The following is a 9615-nucleotide window of genomic DNA, read 5'->3' on the forward strand; positions in this document are numbered from 1 at the left end:
ACCTGCTCCTTTACAAATTGTCCTCTCGTTAAAATCCTCTAATTTGCACCCTGTGAGTGTGCCATCTGTCTCCTGCTGGGCCCCAAACTCCCAAGTCTGTACTCTAGGGACTCTGGAGAATTGCATAGGTTCTGGGCCCCAGAAAACAAGAGTGTTGACAGGAGCAAAACAAAATCATCTGTACGTTTTTCACTTTTGAGGCTAAAATGAAGACCAGGAAGGTCCCAGCTCTCTAAGCCGTTTGACTGGGCTTCCAGCTTCCTGCTGGATGATAGGGGTCAGAGGAGCCCTGTTACGACCACCAGCACAGACCCTGGGAGGCCATGGACACAGCCAGAGTCCTGGCTACTTAGATAGCAGACCAGGACAGTCCCAGCACCTCCTCTCAGCTCTGCTGTAAGCTCTGTGGTCCAGGAAGAAGGCCAATACTATGTGCAGAGGATAAGGGGAGACCCAAAACCCCAGATCTGGGGAGCAATCCACCAGCAAGCTCTTCCTAGAAGCCTACCTGCCAGGAAACTAGCGGACCTTTCAGAACCTCCAAGTCCCAAGTTCAACTGACTGTGGCCTGCTCACTCTGGGCCCAGGATGGCCAGAGGGCATTGCGTTTAGAAGGGAGGAGGCCTCTCTCTCTTACTCCCCTGCAGACAGACCCCTCCCCACAACACGGAGGGGAAGGCTCTGCCCTGGAGCTTACAAAGATAGCAATATCCTGAGAGACTGGGGTCCCAGGACAGGGGCGGGAATGGGCTGTTTTCTTTGTGTCTTTGCTCCCCTCCCCATCACCCTCTGGTGCCAATCACATCCATCTTCAGGTAAACATAAAATACACGTCTGTTAGTTTCTAGCACCATGAAGGGCCCAGATCGAATCCCTTTGCCTACACTGAGCTGGGCAAGGGAGTCCTCACTGAGTCCACTCAGACTTGCTAAGATGCCTCGTGCCGCCGTGTCCACCCCGAAAAACGCCATGAAGAGAACAAAACCTTCATAGTCTCACATATACCCACCTGCCTTCTAATGCCTGCAGGCCTGGACACAGCTCACTTTCCAGACATTCCAAATAACAGTCAAAACAAAGAAACTCGCTGGCTTCCCTGGTGGCCCAGTGGTCAAGAGTCCATCTGCCAATGCAGGGGACTCGGGTTCGATCCCTAATCTGGGAAGATCCCATATACCACAGAGGAACTAAGCTCATGCGCCGCAACTATTAAGCCTGTGTCCTAGAGCTCATGAGCTTCAGCTAGTGAAGCCCAAGTGCCCAGAGCCCGTGCTCCGCAACAAGAGAAGCCACTGCAATGAGCCCTTGCACCGGCACTAGAGCGTAGCCCCCGCTCACCGCAGCTAGAGACAAGCACGAACAGCAATGAAGACCCAGCACAGTCAAAAATAAAAGAAAATAATAAAATTATATATTAAAACTTAAAAAAAAATTACAGACTAGTGGGACAATAACAGCCATCAGAGACCATCTGCACCATTATACAGATGGTGCAGACTTTTTCCCAATGTTTTATTCAAATGGTATATTTAACCACTGTTAACCAAGAATATTAACTTCATCCCACCCACCCCACCTCCATATGCAGCACAACATAGTAGTGATTTCAAATATCCTTAATCGTGATAACCAACAAAAACATTTCAAAGTCAAGTTTGCAACTAAGAACTAGACCTTGGAGAAATTCTGCATTAGAAGAAACATCACAAAGCTCTCGAGCAGAATTCTTTTCTCTGCCTGAGAATTAATGAGGTATGCCACCCACCTGATATTACTCCTGGTCTGCTTTTTCTCCTCTATGCATAGAATAGCGTCTCATTTATAAGTACCCACTTCATAAATAAATCGGCATTTTCACCTCATTTAATGTTCCTTTTCAGCTTCACATAGAAACCAGTAAATAAAACCGTCGACGACAGTCACGACATAGGCTCTCACAGTAAGATAAAAAAAACTTGAAAAAGTGCAGAGATGCATCGACGCTCTTTTACATAAAAAGATTTTTCAGAAGTGCAAGGCAAAATCTGCAGGTTTTTTAAGGGAGTTTTTAGGCACATCCATTTCTTAAAGCAAGCTTCAGTATGAATTCCAGTTTTTTCTTCATAACACCTGTTTTAGTTAGTCTTTCTTTAAAAAAAAAAAAAGAATTCCTGGCAAATGTGAATAGGGCATCTACGGTCCCAAAAGGTGAGGTTTTCAGTTATGGCTTGCCTGTCCTGTTTTCATCCTTGCTGGCTTTGGTTTGGGCATGTCCTGGTTATTTGCATGGTATTCGAGTTCTGGAAGTAGAAGATGGCTTTGTTTAACCCTTCCTCCAGCGAGACCACTGGCTCCCACCCCAGCATCAGCTTCGCTTTCTTGATGTCTGGTTTCCTTCTCTGGGGGTCGTCCTGGGTTTCAGAAAGAAACTGAATTTTACTCCCACTGCCAACAGGGTTTTGATGAGCCGAGCAAATTCTAGGATGGTGTGTTCTTCCGGGTTCCCCAGGTTGACGGGGCTGCTGACATTGCTGTCCATGAGCGCCATGAGGCCGTGCACCAGGTCACTGACGTACTGGAAGGCCCTCGTCTGTGATCCGGATCTGTACACTGTGAGCGGTTCCCCCTGCAGCGCCTGCAGGATGAAGTTGCTGACAACCCGGCCATCGTTCATGTGCATTCGGGGCCCAAAGGTGTTGAAGATCCTGGCTACATGCACCTCCACACCCTCCTGCTTCATGGAAGCATAGCACATGATCTCCGCGACTCGCTCCCTTCGTTGTAGTAGGCTCAGGGTCCTATGGGATTCACGTGGCCCCTGTAATCCTCAGTTTGTGGGTGGACTTCAGGGTCTCCGTACACCTCTGAGGTGAAGGCCAGGAATAGACGAGCCCCAACTTGCTTTGCCAGCCCCAGCATGTTCAGTGTCCCGAAGGTGTTGGTCTTTAGTGTCTTGATGGGGTTGTACATGCAATTGGGAGGAGAGGCAGGAGAGGCCAGGAGGTAGATCTGATCCACTTCAACGTACAGCTGCTCCAACATGTCATGGTTGATCAGCTCAAAGTTCGCGTGGCCGATCCAATGCTCCATGTTCCCTTCCTGCCCATGAAGAAGTTGTCCACCACGGTCACTTCATGACCATCCATCATGAGCTTGTCCGTGAGGTGGGAACCCACAAAGCCCATGCCCCCAGTTACCAAAATTCTTTTACAGTTCTTTTCTGATAAAAATTTTACTAGCGAGTATTTCTGGGTGAAGCTCTTTTCCAAATCTCTGATTTTCTCCCATAGTGGTTCAATGATCTCATCAAGCCTGCTCTCAATTCTGAGCTCCCCATTTTCCTGAACGGACCTCATGTTAATCAAGTTGTCCCAAGCAGAGGCTATGTAGGCGAGCAGCACGATGCACAGCAGCAGCTTCATCCTCCTGCAGCTGACAGGGGATGCGAGGCGGAGCAGCGGCTGGCTCAGCATCCCAGGCCGTGCGCTGTGGCCCCAGATGGTACAGATTTTACAGATGGAAAAAACTGACGTAGCTGGGGGAAAGGGCTCAGACAAAAAGTCTGGATACAAAGACAAGAGGTCCAACCCCCAACAAAGGGCTCCCTGGGCTGTTACTCACTGCAGTCTGGCTATATCCATTTCCGTCTCTAAATTGCCCCAGAACCCAGGGAGAAACAATGCCATCTGGCCTCTGAGAGTTTGGGGAAAGCTCTCTTTAGCACTGGATGCCTAGTGGCACTGGGCTTTCTTTGAGCTGAGTAATAATCGATGTTTCCTGCCACGGTTGCCTCAAGGGTTATAAGCCAGGGCCAGCTGCAGGCCCAAGGCTGCACACCATTTGATTGCATCGGAAGGGGGGTAAATGTAAACGGTGCTGTGCTTAGTCACTCAGTCGTGTCCCACTCTTTGCAACCCTATGGACTGTAGCCCACCAAGCTCCTCCGTCCATGGAATTCTCCAGGAAAGAATATTGGAGAGGGTCGTCATGTCCTTCTCTAGGAGATCTTCCTGACCCAGGGATCTAACCCAGGTCTCCTGCATTGCAGGCGGATTTTTTACCATCTGAGCCACAAGGGAAGCCCATGTAAATGGTGGTTCTCCTTAAAAAGTGTCCCTTAAAACTTCCCTAGCAGTCCAGTGGTTTAGAAGTCACCTTGAAAGGTAGGGGACACAGGTTTGACCCCTGGACGGGCAACTAAGATCCCACCTGCTGAGAGGCAACTAAACCAGTGCCCCAGAACTATTGGACCTGTGTGCCACAACTAGAGAGAAGCCCAGGCAACCTCCACAGAGAGCCTTCAAGCTGCAATGAAGACTCAGTGCAGCCAAAAATAAATAAATATGACTATTCTTAAAAAAAAAAATGTTAAAGCATCCTAAGAAGTTTAGAGCCTAATGTGTAGATTTCAGCTTCTCCCACTTTCTGCAAGCTCTGTTCCAATTTATCGTAATGGTCTTAGTATCCTTACAGATTAACATAGAATAAAGCAATCCTTGTGAAGTCTCATTGAACCACCACAAAAGAAACCGACCAAAGGGGATGATCGGGGCTTGGCCAAGTAAATCTGGAGGGTAGGACCTCTGGTTATTAGAGTGTTCCTGAGTCCCAGGCTCTGGAAGCACTATTTGGGAGGGAGTCGTTTTTCAGTTTTCAAAATGAGACTTTCATCTGTCAGGGGAATTGCAAACTACCAACTCCACCAAGGAGGTTTTCTAAATTCAGAGAGCTCCCATTGGAAGCACAGCACCAGTTACCACATCCCAAACTCTGAAGAGCTATGAACTTCATCCGTGAACAACGATCAATGCAGCCAGGCCAGGAGGTGGCGCTACTGAGGAAAATAGGATCTTGACCATCCTCCCACTCATTCCAGTCCTATGCCCAGTTCCCTCCCGGCCACAAAAGCGAAGATTTTCAACAGCATCCATCCCCCTGCCCTATCACCTTCCCTCCCCCACCCCAGCCACACCTCCTCCTTCTAGAAGGTATAACTTTATTGGGAAGGTCCTTTGATGGAGCCAAAGAGCTCAAACAAAACAGGGCCAAGGATCCAAGTTGGGGATGACTCAGACACACATGACCAGTATTGGCTCAAATGTCCAGTGGAGCCTTTTACTAAAAGGAGCTCACCATGGCGCCACAGGCAGACCCTCAGCCGTGGCCAGGCTCATGGGCACCATGATATGACAGAAATAAAAGTAAATTATATCACTTGTCATCATTAAGAAAAATTTTCATCTCCGTTCTTCATTCGAAAAGCACTATATTTAATGAATGAGTACTGAGTCATGACATGTAAATGACTGAAATATTGGAATTATACTAAGGTCAACTAACGTATTTTTAAACCATGAAATTAAGGGATCTATCCATGCCTGTCGACAGTGCCGCTCTCAGTGACTATGATCTCTGCAAGGCTGCCCCTGGACACTGGGGAATGGTGGACAGTTCTACAAGACGTGGACCAGCTTCTGTGGAAACTCTCCTGTGATCAGATTAAAGAAATCTCGCTGACCTGTTTGCCCAGGTTCTGCAAGCCTCGGAACACTAGACATATCTAACGAAGGCATGGCTGGTCTTGTGCAAGGCAAGCCGCATTCCAAAGAGCATCTTGTACATTTTTATCACTCGTTGGAGAGGGAACAGTGGCTTCTGTGGTTCTTCCAAAATGGTGGCCCCCACAAGCTGTGCATCAGGACAGCAGCTCTTTGTCAGCCGCATTAATCTCCTCTAATTTTCTCTAAGAAAGTTAAGATGCCTCAACATCCAAATGCTGCAAAAATTTTGGTAAAAGATGGCAGAGAAAAGATAAAAGATGCTAAGGTCCACCAGGAAACCTGAGATGAGAAAAGTTATGGTGAGGAACTATCTTTCCAAGACCAGACACTTTCAAGCTAAACTGGGTATGTTTTCATTTTTGCACCCTGCAGCCATCTTCAATATTTTGGGAAAGTAATACTCCAAACTTCTTTTGATGAAGGACTCCTTTCTATTCTCGGTCACGAAGCTTGGGTGGGATCTACCCTGGATGCAGCACTTAATTTGGACACTAAGTGCCCTAAGTCCATCAACATGTGACTCTACCCTGACCACAGGAAGTAATGACCTAGTTCTGGCTATGTAGTTGATGATTATGCATAGATACAAAGCTTTTGATGTCAGAAACATTTGCATTCGTGAAAGGAAGTGTTTAGAGCTGTTGGGAGGGAGAGATATTATTGCACTGATGAGGAAGCCCATGCCAAGAGACCCCTTGGTGATATACCATAATCTGCTGGATCAAACCTTACCTGAAGCAGAACTGACTTGGAATTTTTTGTTTACAAAAACCAAAACATTTTCCTTTTTGTTTAATTTAGCATAAAGTGGGTGATTTTCTTGACAAGCCATATTCCCATAATGTGAAAGTTTCTTTCTAGAATCCTGTGTCCTAGAGTGCAGAGAGACTTTCGGATCCCTCCCTTTAACACCTAAACATGATTGGACACCAAGCAAGCATTCCACAAGAGCTGATAACAACACCAGAGAAAGGCAGCTGTGCTAGTACCGAGGACAAGGAGCCCATGGTTTTCCCAAGAGCTGGTGGCAAGGACCGATAGCCATTCAGGACTAACCATTCACCCCTAACTGTTTGTGGTTGACCTCTATTCTTGTTCATCAAATCTCAGGCCATCCCAGGCTATAACATTTGGAAATGCTATTGCCTTGAACTGTCCAAGTCTATTGCTGATTAAAGCTTCTACCTACCAAGTGTATTAGCTTTTCTGAAATTCTGCTGGAAGCATTTGAGGAAGAAACATGTTCAAATGCCCCCACTCAAGTTTTTCATTAAGGGATTGCATAGCTTTCTCTGAATGTGGTCACAGGCTATGAGGCCACCACAGTCTTGTGTGAAGCTAGACTTGCAAAAAGAGGGAGGAGAAAGATGTGTTCCAGAAGCCCAAGTCTTCAGCTGAGACTGCAGCCTGGAGGCAGAAAGGAGAGGCAGAGCCAGACTGCACTGTTGTTCTCTGATTCCAGCACTCAGATCAGGATACAAACTCGGAATTTCAAGCTCTGCCTGCGTAGAAAGGACCTTAAATGGCATTTACTCTGACTCCTCCCCAAGCTCTCCTCCAAGTGGTCACATAGCCTGTGCTGAACACCTCTGGTGATGAGAACTCACTCCCCAAGTCCTCTGGAGGCAATACCGTTTGGGGTTGATGCACCCTGTTCTGGGTACATTGCCACCTGTCTGAAGTTCTCAGTCCTCTGAGCTGCTCAGCACTCGCGGCCTCCTCTTCCTCTGGAAGCTCTTCAAACACAGAAAGCCAGAATTTATGGTTCCCAGTGTGTGTATATTCTGAGCTGAATATTTCCTATTCCCTCCTCACATAACCCTGGTCCTATGTATCTAAGCCTGTCCCAATCTTTACTGACCACAATAATTTTCAGTGTGATCTGATCAGCACAGTAGGACAGAGCTCCTTCTCATCACCTCCAATGTTCTTTATACTCTACTCCTGTTAATACAACCACAAATGCAGTGTGGTAGGAGAGACATACAGCAAGGTCAGATCAACAGAATTCCCTTCCTCATTTTTCAACGAAGGTAACATGCGTCCTGCTATTATATTTCAAAGTGTTGCCAGTGACTATAAAACCCCGTTCCTTGCTCTGTTCTACTTTTATACCATCCACCGTCCCCAGCATCTTGGGCCGGTGAGGGAGTGCGTGGCAAGGTAAGGGCACACCAGCATCCAGGCAGCGGGGTCAGGGGAGTCTTTTCTCAGCTTCTGAGATGAATGTGTAAGTAAAAGTAAAGGCTACCAAATTGAACCTGATCTATGTAGGCCACCCATTGTTAATTGCCACCCAGCTATTTCGCTGCCACTAGTCACATGGTGGGTGACAGCCACGGACATTGATGGATTCTGACCCGGACTAGAAATCTGGTTTCTAAAGAAGAGAGAGAGGAAAGGCAGAGGAGACAACGAAGTTAGTGCCCAGCGTGAGGGGAAGGGAATGGGAAGAGGGGGTGGCTCTGACAGGTCAAGCTGAGGAGGAAAATTAGAAAAGAAAGCCAGCTTCACCACCATATGTGGCCGGGACAGCTGGAAGAAATATCGCCCGACCCGAGTCCCTGGCCAGGATTGTGATACATGCCTGCGTACGGCTATCAATAACCCTGCATGATTAATGCTAATGATTTATGTTAATTTTGCCATAAGCTTTTTTTGTGCCAGTGTTGAACTTAAGGATGTCAAATCATTCCTTAGGAGGTTGTTAGAGATTTTTAAAAACAAAGTCTAAAATCTAACGCCTGACATTCCGTAGATCACGGCCCCAACCGCCTCAACATACTCTGGGAGACGAGGGTCACCATCCCCTGTGTAATTGCCTTTCGTTCAGCAATAAGTCCTTGGGAAAGGATTCCGCATCCTAAGAAGGATGGCTCCTCAGGGCCTCCAGGTTGCCCCTTTTTTGAGGGGGGAGTATGGATTTCATGGGCTTCCCAGGTGGCGCTAGGGATAAAGAACCTGCCTGCCAGTGTAGGAGACGTAAGAGACACGCCTTCAACCCCTGGGTGGGGAAGGTCCCCTGCAGGAGGACATGGCAGTGCACCCCAGTATTCTTGCCTGGAGAATCCCACGGACAGAGGAGCCTGGAGGGCTACAGTCCACCGTGTAGCAGAATTGGACACCAGTGAAGCAACTTAGTACATGCGCATGGATTTCAGAGCTAAGAAGGCAAAGTCCATCCCTGGTTCCCCAGCTGCTGTCCATGCACCACCATTCACTTGGGAGGCCAAGCAGGCAGACAGGCCCAGGGGACCTCTTCGCAGGTGGCAGCCACTGAGCAGTCAGCGTCAGCGGGGCAGGGGGCATGCCCAGCCCATGTTGCAGGAATGCTGGGAGTGCAAACATGGTAACACCGTGGAAGCACTTTGTTCTCTGTGACCTCCCCCCAGCACACCATGTCCTGCTGTCTCCAAGGATGCTCTGAGTTCCATTTGCTTTCCTGGGACCCAGGAGTGGGGGCTGGAGGTGCGGGCAGATGTGGCCCTGCAGGTGTCACCTGCCTGCCTCCCTCTGTCTATCCATCACTCATTGATCCAGGTCCCTTTGGTACCTCTGCTTTTCACTCCCAGACATTGGGAACACTCTGGGAGTGTGGCCAGCCCTGGACAAAATGAACAAGAAAGGTGGGGGCAACTCGAACCTCTCAGGTCTGGAAACTTAGCCCTTGAGACTGAACTGCAGAGCATAACGCCCAGGAGTGAGAAAGCTGCCAAAGGAATCAACAAGAGAGTGCCAATGCCAGGCTGGTGCAGAGCCACTGGATATGACAACCGTCCAGCAGCACCGTTTCCGTGGTCCAGGGGCTCTGACCTGACACAGTGCCCTGTCTGCCTGAACTCGTCTGTGAAATCTTAGCCCCCTCCCCAGCCCCTCCCCAACCCCTGCCCCACCAAGACTGGCACCACTCACTCTCTGTAGCCCCACCTCCAGCCATCAGTGTTCCCCCAAGGGCCCATCCACAGCTCAGGGGACAGTAGCTTCTTCCACCTGGAAACCAGTTACTCCATCAGTGGCTGCCCTGCCTTCAAAATAAAACCCTTCACATTCTCCCCTATTAGAGCCACAATCCAAG

At 48.5% G+C, this 9615-nt stretch overlaps 1 pseudogene; it reads right to left on the bottom strand.

The window, feature by feature from the left end:
- Positions 1-2196: 2196 nt before the first annotated feature.
- Positions 2197-3452, bottom strand: LOC138096564 (UDP-glucuronic acid decarboxylase 1 pseudogene; annotated as a pseudogene).
- Positions 3453-9615: the final 6163 nt, after the last annotated feature.

This window comes from Capricornis sumatraensis, chromosome 20 (genome assembly GCF_032405125.1).
Source record: "Capricornis sumatraensis isolate serow.1 chromosome 20, serow.2, whole genome shotgun sequence".
NCBI classification, from domain to species: Eukaryota; Metazoa; Chordata; class Mammalia; order Artiodactyla; family Bovidae; genus Capricornis; species Capricornis sumatraensis.